A 21,091-nucleotide genomic window follows, 5' to 3' on the forward strand; every position below is an offset into this window, starting at 1 on the left:
AATTATGTACCCTGTCTGAAGGTGATTTTTAATATAGGCTTCCATGTAGTGAAATTCCATTTAGTGTACAAAATTCAAAATAGAAAAGATAAAAAAGTCTAAATCATAGATTGCTTTAAAGATATTTACCTGTATGTTTTTTCTCAAAGACACATAATCCACATTTCTATTAGCAGAAAGCAGACTGAGCTTATTAGAATGGCTTTTAATTTTCAATAAGTGCTTAATCGCCTATAGATGCATCTCTAATTTTTAAGAATATGGTGCTCTCTTAAACATTTGCATAGACATGTATTTATTATCCTTTAATTTAGAGATAATACTATGGTTAGCCTTACCTTTTGTAGAATAAATATGTAATAAGTACAAAATGTGTAACAAATAATGTGTGAAACAATGTGGAAGACATTGTGGCAATAGAGTCCCTGAGCTATAGGACTAGTAAGAAAGAGTGTAATTATCTACCACATGTGTGGTAGAAATGTGGTTTTGCATTCTTTGTATTGGGGTGGATTTCTTCAAATTTTTTTTTTTTGGTATAATTAACATATGGTGTTACATTAGTTTCAGGTGTCCAATATACTGATTTAACAATTCTATACACTTCTCAGTGCTCATTAAGAGAAATGTACACTTAATCCCCTTTATCAATTTCATCCATCTCCTAACCTATCTCCCCTCTGGCAGCCACCAGTTTGTATTTAAGAGTCTGCTTTTTTGTTTGCCTGTTTTCTTTCTTTGTTTCTTTGTTTTGTTTCTTAAATTCCACACATGAGTTAAATCATATGGTATTTGTCTTTTTCTGACTGACTTGTTTCACTTAGTGTTATACCCTTTAGGTCCATACCTGTTGCAAAGAGTAAGATGTCATTTTTTTTTTTATATGGCTGAGTAATATCTTATTGTGTGTGTGTGTGTGTGTGTGTGTATACATACATACCACATCTTCTTCCATCCATCTGTTGATGGATACTTGGATTGCTTCCATATCTTGACTATTTTAAATAGTGCTGCAATAAACATAAGGGTGCATATATTTTTCAAATTAGTGTTTTTGTTTTCTTTGGGTAAATACCCGGTAGTGGAATTGCTGAATTACATAGTAATTCTATTTTTAATTTTTTGAGGTATCTTCATATTGTTTTGCACAGCAGCTGCACCAGTTTGCAGAGCACGAGGGCTCCATTTTCTTCACATCTTCGCCAACACTTGTTGTTTCTTGTGTTTTTGATTTTAGCCATATGATAAGTGTAAAGCGATAGCTTGGTATGGTTCTAATTTGCATTTCCCTGACAATTAGTGATGTTGAGTACCTTTTCATGTATCTCCTGGCCATCTGTATGTCTTCTTTGATAAAATGTCTCTTCAGGCCCTCTGCCAACTTTTTAATAGGCTATGTGTTTTTTGGGTGTTGAGTTGTATAAGTTCTTTATATATTTTGGATATCAAACCTCTATTGAATGTATCATGTACAAATATCTTCTACCATTCAGTAAGTTGCCTTTTTTTTTTTTTTTTTTGCTATTCAAAAGCTTTTATTTTGGTGTATTCCCAATAATTTAATTTTGCTTTTGTTTCCCTCACCAAAGGAGACACATCCAGAAAAATGTTTTTAGGGTGGATATAAAAGAAATTACTACCTATATTTTCTTCTAGGAATTTTATGGTTTCAGATCTAACATTTAGGTCTGTAACCCATTTTGAGTTTATTTTCGCATGTGGTGTCTTCAGAAAGTGGTCCAGTTTCATTCTTTTGCATGTAACTGTTCAGTTTTCCCAGCACCATGTCTTGAGGAGACTGTCTTTCCCCCATTGCATCTTCTTGTCTCCTTTGTCATAGATTAATTGGCCATAAAAATGTGGGTTTATTTCTGGACTCTATTCTGTTCTCTTAATATATGTGTCTTTTTTTTTTTTGCCAGTACCATACTGTTTTGATGACTCCAGCTTTGTAGTATATCTTGTAATCTGTGATTGTAATACCTCCCACTTTGTTCTTCTTTTTCAAGATTGTTTTGGCTATTTGAGGTCTTTTGTGGTTCCATACAAACTTTAGGATTGTGTGTTATATTTCTGTGTAAAATGCTTTTGGTATTTTGAAGGGATTGTATTAAATCTTTAGATTGCATTTAGAAGTATGAACACTTTAACAATATAGGTTCTCCAATCCATGAACATGGAGTATCTTTCCATTTGTTTCTGTCATCTTGAACTTTCATCACTGTTGTATAGTTTGCAAAGTACAGATCTTTCACTTCCTTGGTTAAATACTTCTAGGTATTTTATTCTTTTTAGTACAATTGTAAATGGGATAGTTTTCTTAATTTCTCTTTCTGCTGCTTCATTATTAGTGTACAGAAATGCAACATATTTCTGTATTTGACTTTATATCTTGCAATTGTATTCAGTTCATTTATCAGTGCTAGTAGTTGTGTGTGTGTGTGCATGTGTAGTGTTTAGGATTTTCTATATATATAGTATCATGTTTTCTGAAAATAATGAAAGTCTTTTTTCTTAACAATTTAGATACCTTTTCTTTATTTTGTCTGAATACTGTGGCTAGGACTTCCAGTACTATGTCAAATAAAAGTAGTGAGAGTAAACATCCTTGTCTTGTTCCTGACTTTAGGGGGAAAGATCTGTTTTTCACCACTGAATATGATGCTAGTTGTGGGTTTTTCATATGTAGCCTTTATTATGTTGAAGTATGTTCTCTCTAAACCTACTTACTTGAGGGTTTTATCTTGAATTAATGTTGTACATTGTCAAATGCTTTTTCTGCATCTATTGAGATGATCATATGTTTTTTTTTTTCCTTTGTCTTATTAATGTGATGAATCACAGTGATTAATTTGTGAGTGTTGAACTACTCTTGCACAATAGGAATTAATCCCATTTGGTCATGGTGAATGATTTTTTAAATGTAGTGTTGGATTTGTTTTGCTAATTGATAAAACTTTAGCCAGACTAACAAAACAAAACAAAACAAAACAAAACAAAACAAAACAAAACAAAAAGATGTTTCAAAATAAAAGATGGAGAAAAAATAACAACCAAACCATAGAAATACAAAGGATTATAAGAGAGTATTATGAAAAAGTATAAGCAAACAAATTAGACATCCTAGAAGAAATAGACAAATTCCTAGAAACATCAAACCTTTCATAACTGAATCAAGAAGAAATGTAAAATTCAAACAGATTGATTGCTAGCAATGAAATTAAATCAGTAATCAAAAAACTCCCAACAAACAAGAGTCCAGACCAGATGGCCTTACAGGTGAATTCTATCAAGCACCTAAAGATGAGTTAATACCTATTCTTCTCAAACCTTTCCAAATAATAGAAAATAAGGGAAAGATTTAAAATTCATTCTGTGAGGCCAGCATTATCCTGACAACAAAAACCGGGTAAAGACACTACATAATAGAGAAAGCTATAGGTCAATATCTCTAATGAACATAGGTGCAAAAATCCTCAACAAAATTTAGATTTCTTCAATTTTTGAATGGACATTTGCCCTGTGATTTTCTGTGATAAATAGAATAACATGGAAGTGATATTGCGTGGGTTCCGCCTTTCTGCTCTTAGAATGCTGCCCTGAGGTTATCATGTAAGGAAGCTGGCATTACCTATTAGAGGATGAGATGCCACAAGACAAAGAACCAAGGTGCCCCAGTGGATGGAAAGCACAAACTGCCAGACATGAGCTGGATACAAGTAAGGCTGCAAAAGAACCCTAAATAGGTTTAATATTTGGGACTAGGTGATGGATAGAGGCAAGGAGACTCCCAGGAGAGGCTAGAAAGGAAATAAAGGAACAGTTGGAAGCTGGAGAAAGAATGATCTATGTCACAAGTGGCTGAACAGTTGTCAAAACTATCACTTATAATTCAAAAGATAGCTATTGTACTAAATACCTTTTGAGTTTTGACTAAGGGGATCTCTAGACAGATCCTGAAGGTGCCAATTATATTTTCATAGCTATTTAGTATTTGGTATGGGAAATTATAGATGAACTACAGAAGAAACTGTTTTATTTGAAAGCCATTTTTTTTTAAAAATAGAAGATTCTAGGATTGCTATTCAAGAACATTGGTGTTGAATTGGTAAGGAGACTACCAACTTGGATTTACCCTTTAGGAGTTAAGTCATTTAAAAAAGAAAAGAGGTCTTTGGAAAGCAGCAAGCAGGCCATAATAACTACTTAATTACATAGGCTGTAGAAAAGAAAAGCATCTTAGAAGAACCAGGAATGCAGAGAAGGCACCAAGAACTTTGGAGAAAAATGGATTAAAGAACCAGTCTTAGGGAGTTCATAGGGGCCATGATCAAATAATATTCCCTAATTTTCAGAGTTACAGCAAATAGCAGTAAGTGACAGGCTGGATTTCAGAATTATGCTGCATCAGTAAATTCCATGTGTTCCCATTCACATTGAGGTTATGTGTTCGCAGTATTTTTATTGAGGTTATTCTGTCAGCATTTTACCAATGTTTGCTAGATGAATGGATGGATGTTTGGGGGAGGCAGTAGTGGTACATAGCCTTCATCTTAGCTTACAGATCTCGGGGAAAAATGCAGATAATTCAGGAATGGACTTTGAGGTCAGTAAGCTACACGTAATACTTATAGGGGTCTTGAGAACAAATAAAAGTATTTTATAGAGGGGAGGATTATAAGTAATTATACAACCAGAGGATGGATTGTGATAGATTTAGTCAGGCTATAAGTCCTTTTTAGTTTCTCCAATCAAGAAATAGTCTCTTTTACCATTCATTGAATCACAGGTGGCTTTGTGACTTGCTGTTTCTAAAAAAATGTGGCTGATAAAATGTGATAAAAATGTGTGATCTCCAGAGCCTAGGCCTCAAGATATCTTGCAGTGTCCTTTTTGTCACCTTGGAATGCTGCTCTGAGGCCATAATATTACTAAGTCAGTCTAGCCTGCAGAAAGATGGAGGGACGTCTTGAAGGAAAAAAAAATGGTTTACCTTTTGGTAGCAGTACAAACTACCAGACATAAGTGAGGCCATTTGGGACCTTCCTGCTGAGCTCACCTTCCACGTGAGCACAGTTATATAAATGAGAACAGGCAAATTCAGCAAAGGAACCTCCTAGACATGGTTTAGAAACAGGAAAAATAATAAGTTACTCTTGTTATCCACTAAGGTTTGATGTGAGCTTCTTACAAAAAGGCATTTAACTGGAAACAAGACACGATGTTATATAAAAGAGAAGGAAAGATATTTTATGTAAGGAAGGACCACATTCAGTTTAGGAGAAATATGAAAATGTTCATGAAGAATGTGCTATTTGAGGTTTATATTTGAATATGTGTCTGAAAGATAAATTGGGGACATGGTGTAGAAGAATTTGAAAGCCACAGTGTGGTATTTATACTCTGAAAGCAATGGGAAGTTGGCATTGTTTGTTTAGGAGAGTAGCTTAAATCCACTGCATAGCCAGTAACCAAGAGTGCAACTAGAACATTAAAGGTACCTCTTGAATCATTGTTCAATGAATGTTCAGAAGTTTTTTCTAATCTCTTAGATGTTACAACACATTGACGTTCTTAATGCCAGTTTAGTCCATTGTGAGAATGTATCAGGATGTGTTAGGAAAAAAGCACTTTAATGTTCCTCAAAGGGCCTGAGAACAGAAGTGAACAAAATGTCTTTGTATTGAATATAGTCTTGAATATATTGGCATGCTGCAAACCTATATGGATATATTTTAAACAGATAAAGGAAAAAGGCTGGAGTAAGAGTAAACAAGATGACCTTTCTGGCAAAATGTGCCACTATTTTATGCATGGTCACAGGGTACTTTATGACACATAGCGTTCATGTGGAAAACATTTGCCCTCTTGATCGTTTGGATTAATTCGTACCATAAATGCATCTTTTCCCATCCTGTTCCCAGATTCATGGGCTTGATATATGGCACTATTTAGGTCTTTATTTTTCCTCTTAACTTGCCCTGAGGGAGTCTTCCAGTGTGACCATACTGATTGATGACCACCCTCCCAGTGACTAACTCCACAGAGTGTATGTATGTACAGCTTTATGGCTCATGGAACTCTAGGAACATTTCCAGTCACTTTCTTTTTGTTTCCCCTTGTTTCTAGCTCTCTTTCAAAGAAGCTTGTACTTACTCTCTTACTTTATTTGACTTTGTCTCAGAGAGAACCACTCTTGAGTCCTGATTTCAGATACTGCATCTTAGTCTTGACTTTTGCCTGTGCCAGTCAGGAGGCACGTGACATGAGCTTATTTGTACTGTTATCTGTCACTGGCTCCATCTCCTGCCCCTGGCTCTCATTGTCCTAACTTCTTCAGCAGAGTTGTGTATAACAGAGAGGCTCAATAATATTTCAGGTTTTTTTTTTTCATGATGAGCTTTTATATTGCTGTGTAAATACATTATATTTTCTCTGTATTATAATTGGCTGCACTTTAGACATGTGTAGTGTCAAACTGCTGAATTTGCTGAATTGTCCGTGATTACTTTTACCAATTAGATTATTTATTTCCTTGTGCTTGATTCTGTTTCCTAGCTGCTAAAACTTTCCTTCTCATTGTCATGTTCCTCACTAATTAAAGACACAATGGGTGCTTTTCCACATCAGTTATGAGTAACCTAAAACAAGGAGGAAAAACTTTGGGCTTGAACTGAGTCCCAGGAACATAACAGCTAAAATCCAAGTTTCTTTCACACTTTACTCTCTTCCTCCTTCCCTCCCTTCATTCTCCACTTTCCTTTTTCTCCCTAAAATAATGTTAACTTCTCCTTGTCTAAGTTATACGGGTCCACCAAAAAACATTTTGAGAAATAATAAAAAGTATGGAGAAAAACCTCCTCATTAATTTTTTTTTCCTTGAAAGACCACCAAACTCTGTTTTTTGGAAAAGACTCTTGGTGCCTGGAGCCCAATACTAAGACATAGTCTCTCTTTGACAGTCAGTGTTGTCCAATAGTTTTTTTCTGGCCTATAAAGATGATGATGATGATGATGATGATGATGATGATGGTACCACTACTTATTGTACTCTTATTATGCATAAATCAATTTAATCTTATTTCCATCTATGTTGAGTAGTTGAACCATCACCACTTTTTAAAAATTTTTTTTAACGTTTATTTATTATCGAGAGACAGAAAGACACAGAGCATGAGCAAGGTGGGGCAGAGAGAGGGGGAAGCAGAATTTGAAGCAGGCTCCAGGCTCTGAGTGTCAGCACAGAGCCCAACACAGGGCTCCAGCTCACAAACCACGAGATCATGACCCGAGCCAAAGTCTGACGCTTAACCCACTGAGCCACGCAGGCGCTCCAAATCATCACCATTTCTTTCTAAAATTTCCTTTGACATACAGAAAAGCCAAAGCCTCCATTTTTAGAATCCCTCTCCCTGTATGTTGCCGGTTGGCCTATGCCAATAAGAAGCATTTTTATTTCACTAGGAAAGCAGAAGGAAAGCGAGGCCATTATTCTCAGAAAGCAGTGTCAGACAGATGCTGTGCAGATGAGACACTGATTGATATGGGCTTCCTGGCCAGTTCCTGGGGACTACCCTCTCACTGCTGCAGAAAGAAAAAGTCAATGGGAGCTTCCATATATTTGCAGGAGTCGGAGCAGCTAATGCATATCAGTGCTCCAGGCTGAGATCATCAGGGTGGCTTCTCTGACCTTCACTCCCCAACTCTTCGAATTTGTGGGTAGTTCTCTCATTCTTTGTATCAAATCTTTCATGCTTAGAACACATGAAGTGGTTTCTCTTGTTCCAGGAATCCCTGACCAGTAAAAATAAATTCTTTAAGTTTGGTTGATATTCATATTCTTCAGTTAAGAAAACAGGTTTTGTGAGTCATATAACTTGAACTAGTAAGTGAAAGAAGAAAATGAGTCCAGAAGTCTATCTTTGAGTATATACAAATCACTTGTTCTTTTGCTTATCAGGCCTTCTTATGCTCACTTCCAGCAATGCTGCCTCCTCTATCCCTTCATGTCCTGTGGCTGCAGCCTGTCCGAATACCCATGTCAGCCATCACTGTTCTGTAATATGAGCCCCATAATACTCTCAGAGTAGATTTTATCCTCCAGTTTTCATGTTCTTTCCTTTTAAATAAAGAGTCAAAATCAAAGGTAAATTTGTGTTTCTTATTTTATCATGTCTCTTAGGAATTTTTTTCATTCTCTCTATACCTTTTTACTAGAGTTTATTGACCTTCTGACCTGATGAGATACTTACAAACATTTTTCAGCTCTACATTGGGATAATGACCTTAAAATCTAAAGATGCTGCTTTGGAATCTCATCTTGTAACCTTCTGTGTTACTAATTATTCAGGGTAAATAGTCTGTATATTTACAGTGAGCAGTTTAACTCTAGCATAAATCCAGCATCGTTTGTTAATTTTAGAAGTCAAACATCAAAGTTATCCAATTTTTCTTGTCAAAGATTTAAATTATATGACAGCTGAAAATTAATTGCTAAATATATCAGTAACTTCATTTTTCTTAAAAGATAAGTGATTCCTGAAAAAAAATATGGAACAGAGTTTCAGTATGTCTTGCTTTATTTCATGGGGATTTCCAATTAAATGCATGCTTTTGCTATCAATTATCATGGGAAGATAAGTTAAATCCACTCAATTAAACAGTCACTTTTGAAGATTCTGGGCCTGACTTTGACCCATCTTAATGTTAATTTAGCCTCCTTTCAAAGGGAAGTGAATGATTTACCTAAGGATTTCTGTTCATTAGTATTAATTAGTGAATTCATTCGACTATGTCAAGAGGAGATAAGAGATAATTTGAAGGGGAAAAGCAGTACCTTTTGATGGACTATGATAATCATTAATTTATCTCTATTCATTTTATATTGCCATGGAAAGATACAAATGCTTTTGCCTATTGTCCTCTTTAAAATTCTGTTTTTACACCTGCCACTATAGCAAGTTCTATATGGACTATAAAGTGCTCAGTTTCATTGCATGGACTTACTGACTTTTGTAGTCATCAGATTTCAAATATTTTCTATCATCTCCCCTTATGTATTCCTTCATTCCAGACTCTTACAGAGGCTCTGTTGCAGGTGCTAGGTATACCCTACCCATAAATCAGTCAAAAAGTCAATACATACCTATATACCTAGACAAATACATAATGACCACTAAACAGGTTCTTGACATAAGAAACTCAGAGTGAAGGCTGGGACAAACATGCAAAGTAATTATAATAAAACTAGGAAATTTTGAAACAGAAATATGATTAAAGTGGGTTATCACAGAAGAGGAGTTAACAAAATTTGTTTTAATTGTCCAGGAAAGCCACACTGGATGGCTGATATATTAGCTGGGGCTTAAGCCATATGAGCAGTTCTTTAGGCAAAAAAGTGGAGCATGGGTTGATAATGGAGTAAGGAATCCTAAAGGAGGGAACAGTATAGATACTCTGGTTAAAGAATAATAACAAAAATAAGATAGTAATTACCTTCATATTTAATGTTTGTAGTCAAATTTAATTTAAAACTTCCCATTTTATATCTACTCTCTTATTTTAGGCTTACAGCACTCATCATGTACTGGATGCCACATAAATATAGCTTCAACAACTTCTTGGCTGTTACATAATTCCAAGTTCTTTAGTTTAAGCTAAGGTAAATAATGACTATATTAAAAACTTAGTATTTTTATATAAGTTTTATATTAAAAACTTAGTATTTATTTTAGTATTTACCATGGATTTCATTTGGGGATTATAGCCTCTCCAAAGAGACCTTATCAGTGATGCTTTCCAAGAGTTAGCAAGAGCATTAAAACAGATAAACAACAACAACAACAACAACAAACAAACTAGCTCAGTTGTTTCTCATAAAAAAACAACCAGTGTACTTAAAGATTAGGCAAGAAATTTATTGGATTGGTGTGGAGGATGTATTACTTCAGAAGGGGTGTGCATTAGTAAAGTCTTAAGGAACCTTGGTCAACCCTGACCCCAGTCTTTTTAATACATGAAATCTCTGTGGCATAATGGGCTAAGGTTGCTTCCTCCTCAGATCCATGAGGACTTAGAATATGTAGGTTCTGGTACTGATTCTGGCACTTGCTAGAAACATGGCTAATAAACTTCTTGGAAGTGCTGTAGTTTCCCCTTCTTGTTGCATGGGATGATGCCATTCTGCAAAAATAAAATAATACATATAGGAAAGAGCTATGTAAACTACAAAGTACTTTATCAACTCCCTAGACATTGCCAGATATTCTGGACTCCTGAGTATGCACATTGTGGAAGGCACCATTTGGGAACAGATGAAGGAACCACATCATGCATGGAGTCATTTAGACAATGTCAGGGCACGACCAAGACTTCTATCCAATGTCTCTTCAGGATTCTCTATGCTATACCATGTTGAGTTTTTCTGTGAGTTTGTGTTGGAGAAATGGACTTAGAATATTGCTGTGTTGGCAGTTTTGCCACTAAAAATGACTACTTAGAAAAAGTGTATTTGTGGTCCATCTGCTTTCATTGTGGGAGCTGTAAATGTAGGAGATACATTACTTCCATTAATCTGTGCTTCTGAGTGCATTTCTTTTAAAATTCTTAGAAGTATCTGTCATTTTATACTTAATACTGTACTAATTCATACTAATGACTTGAAAATTCCCAAGAGATAACTAAATTGTGCAAATGAGTAGCAATGAACATTAAAAGGCAACATTATAAAATCAGGAATGTGGAATCCTGAGATGTACTTTATTTATTTTGACAAGGGCAGTTTACTTTCGGTAACTCATAATAAAGTACTGCTGTAGAATAGTAAATGTACTAAAGTTGTTTTATTAAAGTAATAAAGCCTGAATGGGAGTCCTTACTAAAGCCCACCACCATTAAATTCTTACAAAATACTGTAAATATGCCAGGTTATTGTGTTTTTTATTTTCTGTGTAAAATTCTATTTAAAAATGTGGAGTTTCCAGAAAACATGAGTTTGAAGGCTCCTCTTTCTTCCTGCACTTGTTTTTGGAATGAAGACATTTTTCTAATTACCTGAATAATTCCAAACATTCATTTTCAATTGTTTAGAATACTTCATTAATAAGACAAAGATCATGACCAAGTTCACAGAAAAGCTCAATGCTGAGAGTATGTGCTTGATCCTCACTGACTTTTGCAAATACAGAGCAGAGGCACAAGAAACAATGAAGTCAATGGGTGGATTCAAGGAGGTACAACTATACTGTGTGCAAGTCTAGCCACTGAGCTCTTCCTGGTTGATTTTGCCTAATCATGGAGTTTGTGTCCATTCACTCAATTTTACTGTGGTCATATTTTTCAAAGTTAGATATGATACATTTTGTCTCTTCTGGGTTCTTTCTGGGCCCATGATATATAGAGCTCTGTAATACGTGCTGTTAATCATAAGAAATTTGATCAGTTTTATGAATCATGGCTAAGGGGAAGCAGAACCATATTTTTAAACTTGGTTTGTAAATGTTTTTCTTCCTGTAAGTTGTGGTATAAGATGAAACTAGTGACCTATCTTCTCTAGAGAGAAGAGAAGAAGCAGTCATGGTACATGTGAAAAAGACATGGAATTGTCATTGTTGCTTATATTTTTATTAAAGAACCATATGGATGAGTTTGAAAGGCTTAATAAAACCCATTGCCACTTCTGGAAAAGTAACCAAAAGTGCTATTGACTGGCTGTTGTGTCCTTTATTCTGGATAATCAATAGCTCTTTCGTTAATAGTGTGGAACCTGAGGCCATACATAACTGATTTCTGTACTCTTTTCATACACTTCAGTCTTGCTTAAAGTCATGTTAAGCTGAATTGTGTTCTATCATTTTTTGTTGACTGAAAATCCAGTTTGTATAAATAGGATTATTGTTAGTTATTCAAAACTTCTAATAGGCTATAACCCATACAAAACAAATAAAAATAGCAAGTCCATGGTATATTTTCTCCTTTTATTCAATTTTCTTTGTTGGCATGTTATGTAATGAAATGGTATGAATAGTAATATGTAGTTTGTATGTGGTACTTTTTTTAATAACTAATTTTATTCAGTCTCTTTTTATTAAGTGAATGTGCTGATCACCTGCTAGCTGAAGTTCACCAAGTTACAAAGACATTTCTAACATAAAAGTATAACAAGAAAGCATGAAATGCAGTGAAATTATATTGTTATTATATTTTTCCTCCATTTCTTGCTCCTCCTTGGCCTCATTGTGTATTATGAATTCAAAAGTGGAGGCAAATTGGTGGTTTGTGAATTTTCTAGAACCTACAGAAAAAAACTGCAACCTCGTTTTTAGAGTATGAAGTAATACAGTGTGGCCAAAGTTAGAAATGCTAATCCATGTGAAAACAAAGTTCCAAGGTCAGCTCAGAGTTAAAATATATAGGATAAGTGACAGGGTCTCAAGCATTCTTGTAGATAGTGGTTTTTAGGAATCTCACAGGCTCAGAGTTGTCTGATACATCTCAGTGTGAGTCAGAATTTTCCCTCTGCAAATATCCTATTTAAATTTTCCACCCCTTACTATCATAGTGTATACAATCCAAGAGGTCTGATTTCAAATTTTAGTGTCATAGTTTACTATTTATGTGACTTTGGACACTTTAACCTTTTGAGTCTCAGTTTCCATATTACGTGGGTGGAGTTAATAATTACTCCTTTTTCTTAAAAATGTGATGAGGATTATATGGTATAATACAGATGATATTTTTAACTTAGATGTGGTCATATTTTAAGTGCTTTTAAAGTCCATACATTGAGGAGGAAATGTATTGTTCATTTATCTAGTCCTTTACCCAAACCATCAACCACCTTGGTAGGTCTGTATTGTAGTCTGGTAGTTTTGTAGGTATGAGAGATATCTGGGCTGTCTCAGTGAATGCCTTAGCGAAGCTGGGTGGTTACTAGAGACAAGGTGTAAACAAGCTATTTTAATACAGTGATACAGGTGCTGTATGAAATACATATAAAATGCCAATGTGACCACAGGAAGAAGAAAATATCAGCTGAAGTATAAACAAGCAATACAGAAAACTTAACTGGAAGGATGGTTCTTAACTTGAGTCTAGAATACTAAGAGGAATAAAACAGGTGGACAAAGAATTGGGGTATCCCAGACATTCCTTACAAAAAAAATGTCAAATTCTACTAATCCTAAAACTGCATGGAGCTTGGAGAATGGTGAGAAATTTTGAAATGGCCAGAAGAAATCTGTTGGACAGGTATAACTTTAAAAATGTATAATTTACAATATTTCTATTTTTAGCAAGATTTAAGTAAACAGCAAAGAAATCAACTTCTCTCAAACTTTTAACCAGGTCTAATTTTTAGCTGGTATGAAGCTGTTTATTTCTTCTGCTTATGAGGAATTGCAGTAAGATAGACACAAACTGCTACAATTATTTCTTTTTTTATGTAAATAAAAATTATAATACTTGTCACCCTGGGTGGGAGCTGTATTCCAAGAAAATATTTAGTGAATGCACTTTCTCTTTGGCCATGGCAGTAAAAGGCATGTTGGCAGAGGGCATGGTTTCTGTATTTGATCATATACTTCACAAAAGAAACTATTTGCTTTCTTTAACTTAGAGTTTCCACAATGGAATTTATATAATCCTTGTTTTTAATGAAAAAAAAAATGTTATCCTGTATTCCACACTGAGGTGATAGGTTCAGCAATAATAGTTGCTGTGTAAAGTGGTAAGTCCTTTCCTATGTTTGTTTCTTTCTAACACCAGGTTATGCCGTCTAGTTAAAATTTTACTAAGGCTGTAATTCAATAAGTCTTGTTTGTTAACAAGACTATGTTAATTGTATCCATTGTTGTATGTGTATGTGAGAGAGAGGACGTATTTTCTCTCACTAATGTACTTTTACATAAGAAAAGATTAAAACCCCTTTTCTTAAAAATATTCAACTAAACATTTTCTTTAAAAAGTAAAAAAAAAGGTAAAATAAATAAAAAGTATACAACCCAAATTCCAGTTCTGTGTGTTGAAAACTTTGAATTGAATCATGTAGTGTGCAATATTGAGGACTATCTAAAATTATAGATGTGTTGTACTGCTGATTCTGAGTAAACCCGGTGCAAATTATTCAACTTTTAATTTTCTAATTCTTTGAAATAAGTTTTGGCTTGCATACATCAAGGTATGTTATATAGAGCAATTATGTATATATTCCATTAAGAAAGACATATCAAGGAGTGTCTGGGTCACTCAGTTAAGCATCTGACTCTTGGTGTCCGCTCGAGTCATCATCTCATGGTTTGTGAGTTTAAGCCCCACATTGGGCTCTGTGCTGACAGTTTGGAGCCTGCTTGGTATTCTCTCCCTTTCTCTCCCTCTCTCTCTGAAAATAAATAAACAAACTTAAAAAATAATGGGGCACCTGGGTGGCTCAGTCGGTTAAGCGTCCAACTCTTGATTTTGGCTCAGGTCATGATCTCACAGTTTGTGAGTTTGAGTCCTGCATTGGGCTCTGTGCTGACAGTGTGGAACCTGCTTGGGATTCTCTGTTTCCCTCTCTCTCTGCCCCTCCCATGCTCATGCTCTCTCTCTCCCTCTCAAAATAAATAAACTTAAAAAAAAAAAAAGGAAGACATATCCAAACTAAGTTTGTATTAAGTTCCCAGGACCAACATTAGCATCCTGAGGATGTGTTAGAAATGCAGAACACTGGGCACCACCCCCAAAGTACTTAATCAATATCAGCTTTTTAACAAGATCTCCAGGTGAGTCATTGTACATTAAATTTAAGAAGCACTATTGTAACTGCACCATTATTAAATAACAGTGTGGAGCACAAAGTTAAAATTCCTGATGAAATGCACAAACCTTTTACCTGTCTATTACTGATACACCAAAGTTTCAAAGAACTTCTGGGATAATCCTTTGGTACATGAAAGAATTTATAAAGTCTATGATGGCAGAATAGTATTTTGAGATAGTAAACTATTTCTACTTTTTCACTGTTTTATTCCTGTAGTTTCTCCTTTCCCATAACTCCCCTTCAAACAGCAAATAGACACTATGTTCACTTGCCTTACAGAAGTGATATGGTGTGGTACAAAGCAGAAATTGTATGAATGATCATGGTTTCCCAAAGGCAAAGCCCTTAGACAAGAGGTTTCAAAATTATGCTCTTCAGATTAAAAGCATACCACAGATGTGTTTTGTTAGTAAAGCACTTGTTTATTTTAGTTTTTAATGCAGAAGTATGTGGTCAAAAGGATTCTTTTCTTCTTGCCTCCATTGCCAAGAAGAGGGTTGGGAGCTCCTTAAAAAGTCAAGGCTAAACTTCCCTATTAAACTAGCAATACCTAATGCTCATATAGCACTTATTATGTGCAAGGGATTGTTTTAAGTAGGCTTCTTTGAGGGAGTTAGCCACACAAATGTCTGGGGAAAGGTGTTCTAAATGTAGGAAACAGCTACTATGCAGTCTCCAACATGGCAGCATGCCCATCCAGTGCTGGTCAAGTAGGCTTGTGTGGCTACACCAGAGTAATCCAAGAAGAAAGCAAAAGAAAACTGGATCAGAGAAGTCACAGGGACCTTCACTGGTTTAGGCCATTGGAGAACCATGTCTTACACACTGAGTAAGGCAGGACATATTTCAGGGCTAACTCTGCTCTTCATAGTGTTTGTTCTGTACTTTATTTATTTATTTATTTATTTATTTATTTATTTATTTATTTTTATTTTTCCAATATATGAAGTTTATTGTCAAATTGGTTTCCATACAACACCCAGTGCTCATCTCAAAAGGTGCCCTCTTCAATACCCATCACCCACCCTCCCCTCCCTCCCACCCCCATCAACCCTCAGTTTGTTATCAGTTTTTGAGTCTCTTATGCTTTGGCTCTCTTCCACTCTAACCTCTTTTTTTTTTTCCTTCCCCTCCCCCATGGGTTTCTGTTAAGTTTCTCAGGATCCACATAAGAGTGAAACCATATGATATCTGTCCTTCTCTGTATGGCTTATTTCACTTAGCATCACACTCTCCAGTTCCATCCATGTTGCTACAAAGGGCCATATTTCATTCTTTCTCATTGCCAAGTAGTACTCCATTTTGTATATAAACCACAATTTTTTTATCCATTCATCAGTTGATGGACATTTAGGCTCTTTCCATAATTTGGCTATTGTTGAGAGTGCTGCTATAACCATTGGGGTACAAGTGCCCCTGTGCATCAGTACTCCTGTATCCCTTGGGTAAATTCCTAACAGTGCTATTGCTGGGTCATAGGGTAGGTCTATTTTTAATTTTTTGAGGAACCTCCACACTGTTTTCCAGAGTGGTTGTACCAATTTTCATTCCCACTAACAGTGCGAGAGGGATCCCATTCCTCCACATCCTCTCCAGCATCTATAGTCTCCTGATTTGTTCGTTTTGGCCACTCTGACTGGCGTGAGGTGATATCTGAGTGTGGTTTTGATTTGTATTTCCCTGATAAGGAGCGACGTTGAACATCTTTTCATGTGCCTGTTGGCCATCCGGATGTCTTCTTTAGAGAAGAGTCTATTCATGTTTTCTGCCCATTTCTTCCCTGGGTTATTTGTTTTTTTGGGTGTGGAGTTTGGTGAGCTCTTTATAGATTTTGGATACTAGCCCTTTGTCCAATATGTCATTTGCAAATATCTTTTCCCATTCCGTCTGTTGTCTTTTAGTTTTGTTGGTTGTTTCCTTTGCTGTGAAGAAGCTTTTTATCTTCATAAGGTCCCAGTAGTTCATTTTTGCTTTTAATTCCCTTGCCTTTGGGGATGTGTCAAGTAAGAAATTGCTACGGCTGAGGTCAGAGAGGTCTTTTCCTACTTTCTCCTCTAGGGTTTTGATGGTGTCCTGTCTCACATTCAGGTCCTTTATCCATTTTGAGTTTATTTTTGTGAATGGTGTGAGAAAGTGGTCTACTTTCAATCTTCTGCATGTTGCTGTCCAGTTCTCCCAGCACCATTTGTTAAAGAGACTGTCTTTTTTCCATTGGATGTTCTTTCCTGCTTTGTCAAAGATGAGTTGGCCATACGTTTGTGGGTCTAGTTCTGGGGTTTCTGTTCTATTCCATTGGTCTATGTGTCTGTTTTTGTGCCAATACCATGCTGTCTTGATGATGACAGCTTTGTAGTAGAGGCTAAAGTCTGGGATTGTGATGCCTCCTGCTTTGGTCTTCTTCTTCAAAATTACTTTGGCTATTCGGGGCCTTTTGTGGTTTCATATGAATTTTAGGATTGCTTGTTCTAGTTTCGAGAAGATTGCTGGTGCAATTTTGATTGGGATTGCATTGAATGTGTAGATAGCTTTGGGTAGTATTGACATTTTGACAATGTTTATTCTTCCAATCCATGAGCATGGAATGTTTTTCCATTTCTTTATATCTTCTTCAATTTCCTTCATAAGCTTTCTATAGTTTTCAGCATACAGATCTTTTACATCTTTGGTTAGATTTATTCCTAGGTATTTTATGCTTCTTGGTGCAATTGTAAATGGGATCAGTTTCTTCATTTGTCTTTCTGTTGCTTCATTATTAGTGTATAAGAATGCAACTGATTTCTGTACATTGATTTTGTAACCTGCAACTTTGCTGAATTCAGGTATCAGTTCTAGCAGACTTCTGGTGGAGTCTATCGGATTTTCCATGTATAATATCATGTCATCTGCAAAAAGCGAAAGCTTGACTTCATCTTTGCCAATTTTGATGCCTTTGATTTCCTTTTGTTGTCTGATTGCTGATGCTAGCACTTTCAACACTATGTTAAACAACAGCAGTGAGAGTGGGCATCCCTGTCATGTTCCTGATCTCAGGGAAAAAGCTCTCAGTTTTTCCCCATTGAGGATGATGTTAGCTGTGGGCTTTTCATAAATGGCTTTTATGATCTTTAAGTATGTTCCTTCTATCCCGACTTTGTCGAAGGTTTTTATTAAGAAATGTTGCTGAATTTTGTCAAAGGCCTTTTCTGCATCGATTGGCAGGATCATATGGTTCTTATCTTTTCTTTTATTAATGTATCACGTTGATTGATTTGCGAATGTTGAACCAGCCCTGCATCCCAGGAATGAATCCCACTTGATCATGGTGAATGATTCTTTTTATATGCCGTTGAATTCGATTTGCTAGTATCTTATTGAGAATTTTTGCATCCATATTCATCAGGGATATTGGCCTGTAGTTCTCTTTTTTTACTGGGTCTCTGTCTAGTTTAGGAATCAAAGTAATACTGGCTTCATAGAATGAGTCTGGAAGTTTTCCTTCCCTTTCTATTTCTTGGAATAGCTTGAGAAGGATAGGTATTATCTCTGCTTGAAACGTCTGGTAGAACTCCCCTGGGAAGCCATCTGGTCCTGGACTCTTATTTGTTGGGAGATTTTTGATGACTGATTCAATTTCTTCGCTGGTTATGGGTCTGTTCAAGCTTTCTATTCCTCCTGATTGAGTTTTGGAAGCATGTGGGTGTTTAGGAATTCGTCCATTGCTTCCAGGTTGTCCAGTTTGTTGGCATATAGTTTTTCATAGTATTCCCTGATAATTGCTTGTATTTCTGAGGGATTGGTTGTAATAATTCCATTTTCATTCATGATTTTATCTATTTGGGTCATCTCCCTTTTCTTTTTGAGAAGCCTGGCTAGAGGTTTATCAATTTTGTTTATTTTTTCAAAAAACCAACCCTTGGTTTCGTTGATCTGCTCTACAGTTTTTTTAGATTCTATATTGTTTATTTCTACTCTGATCTGTATTATTTCTCTTCTGCTGGATTTCGGCTGTCTTTTCTGCTGTGTTTCTATTTCCTTTAGGTGTGCTGTTAGATTTTGTATTTGGGATTTTTCTTGTTTCTTGAGATACGCCTGGATTGCAATGTATTTTCCTCTCAGGACTGCCTTCGCTGCATCCCAAAGCATTTGGATTGTTGTATTTTCATTTTCATTTGTTTTCATATATTTTTTAATTTCTTCTCTAATTGCCTGGTTGACCCATTCATTCTTTAGTAGGGTCTTCTTTAACCTCCGTGCTTTTGGAGGTTTTCCAGACTTTTTCCTGTGGTTGATTTCAAGCTTCATAGCATTGTGGTCTGAAAGTATGCATGGTATGATTTCAATTCTTGTATACTTATGAAGGGCTGTTTTGTGACACAGTATGTGATCTATCTTGGAGAATGTTCCATGTGCACTCGAGAAGAAAGTATATTCTGTTGCTTTGGGATGCAGAGTTCTAAATATATCCATCAAGTCCATCTGATCCAATGTATCATTCAGGGCCCTTGTTTCTTTATTGACCATGTGTCTAGATGATCTATCCATTTCTGTGAGTGGAGTGTTACAGTCCCCTGCAATTACCACATTCTTATCAATAAGGTTGTTTATGTTTGTGAGTTATTGTTTTATATATTTGGGGGCTCCTGTATTCGGCACATAGACATTTATGATTGTTAGCTCTTTCTGATGGATAGACCCTGTGATTATTATATAATGCCCTTCTTCATCTCTTGTTACAGCCTTTAATTTAAAGTCTAGTTTGTCTGATATAAGTATGGCTACTCCAGCTTTCTTTTGACTTCCAGTGGCATGATAAATAGTTCTCCATCCCCTCACTCTCAATCTGAAGGTGTCCTCAGGTCTAAAATGAGTCTCTTGGGGCGCCTGGGTGGCTCAGTCGGTTGAGCGTCCGACTTCGGCTCAGGTCACGATCTCGTGGTCCGTTAGTTCGAGCCCCGCATCAGGCTCTGGGCTGAAAGCTCAGAGCCTGGAGCCTGCTTCAAATTCTGTGTCTCCCTCTCTCTCTGCCCCTCCCCCATTCATGCTATGTCTCTCTCTGTCTCAAAAATAAATAAACGTTAAAAAAATAATAAAAAAATAAAATAAAATGAGTCTCTTGTAGACAGCAAATAGATGTTTTTTTTTTATCCATTCTGATATCCTATGTCTTTTGCGTGGCGCATTTAGTCCATTTACATTCAGTGTTATGATAGAAAGATATGGGTTTAGAGTCATTGTGATGTCCGTAGGTTTCATGCTTGTAGCGATGTCTCTGGTACTTTGTCTCACAGGATCCCCCTTAGGATCTCATGTAGGGCTGGTTAGTGGTGACAAAGTCCTTCAGTTTTTGTTTGTTTGGGAAGACCTTTATCTCTCCTTCTATTCTAAATGACAGATTTGCTGGATAAAGGATTCTCGGCCGCATATTTTTTCTGTTCATCACATTGAAGATCCTCTGCCATTCCTTTCTGGCCTGCCAAGTTTCAGTAGAGAGATCGGTCACGAGTCTTATAGGTCTCCCTTTATATGTTAGAGCACGTTTATCTCTAGCTGCTTTCAGAATTTTCTCTTTATCCTTGTATTTTGCCAGTTTCACTATGATATGTCGTGCCAGAAGATCGATTCAAGTTACGTCTGAAGGGAATTCTCTGTGCCTCTTGGATTTCAATGCCTTTTTCCTTCCCCAGATCCGGGAAGTTCTCAGCTATTATTTCTTCAAGTACACCTTCAGCACCTTTCCCTCTCTCTTCCTCCTCTGGAATACCAATTAGGCGTAGATTATTTCTCTTTAGTGTGTCACTTAGTTCTCTAATTTTCCCCTCATACTCCTGGATTTTTTTATCTCTCTTTTTCTCAGCTTCTTTTTCCATAATTTTATCTTCTAGTTCACCTATTCTCTCCTCTGCCTCTTCAATCGGAGCATTTTATTTTGCAGCTCGTTGATAGCATTTTTTAGCTCCTCCTGGCTGTTCCTTAGTCCCTTGATCTCTGTAGCAAGAGATTCTCTGCTGTCCTTTATATTGTTTTCAAGCCCAGCGATTAATTTTATGACTATTATTCTAAATTCACTTTCTGTTATATTGTTTAAATCATTTTTGATCAGTTCGTTTGCTGTTGCTATTTCCTGGACCTTTTTCTGAGGAGAATTCTTTTTTTTTTTTTTTTTTTTTTTTTAATATATGAAATTTATTGTCAAATTGGTTTCCATACAACACCCAGTGCTCATCCCAAAAGGTGCCCTCCTCAATACCCATCACCCACCCTCCCCTCCCTCCCACACCCCATCAACCCTCAGTTTGTTCTCAGTTTTTTTTTTTT

General features: G+C 36.1%; 1 long non-coding RNA gene across 2 annotated transcripts in view; it reads right to left on the reverse strand.

The window, feature by feature from the left end:
- Positions 1 to 21,091, reverse strand: part of LOC125934327 (uncharacterized) — a 43,852-nt gene that overhangs the window by 880 nt on the left and 21,881 nt on the right. Inside the window, exon 4 of one of the 2 annotated variants that reach the window (XR_007461319.1) lies at positions 9,904 to 10,182. The exons of the other annotated variant lie outside the window; for it this stretch is intronic. This is a non-coding gene — a long non-coding RNA (uncharacterized LOC125934327). Of the gene's footprint in view, positions 1 to 9,903; positions 10,183 to 21,091 lie in introns of those variants that run through there. 2 annotated transcript variants of the gene reach the window in all.

Source organism: Panthera uncia, assembly GCF_023721935.1.
Source record: "Panthera uncia isolate 11264 chromosome A1 unlocalized genomic scaffold, Puncia_PCG_1.0 HiC_scaffold_17, whole genome shotgun sequence".
Lineage (NCBI taxonomy): Eukaryota > Metazoa > Chordata > Mammalia > Carnivora > Felidae > Panthera > Panthera uncia.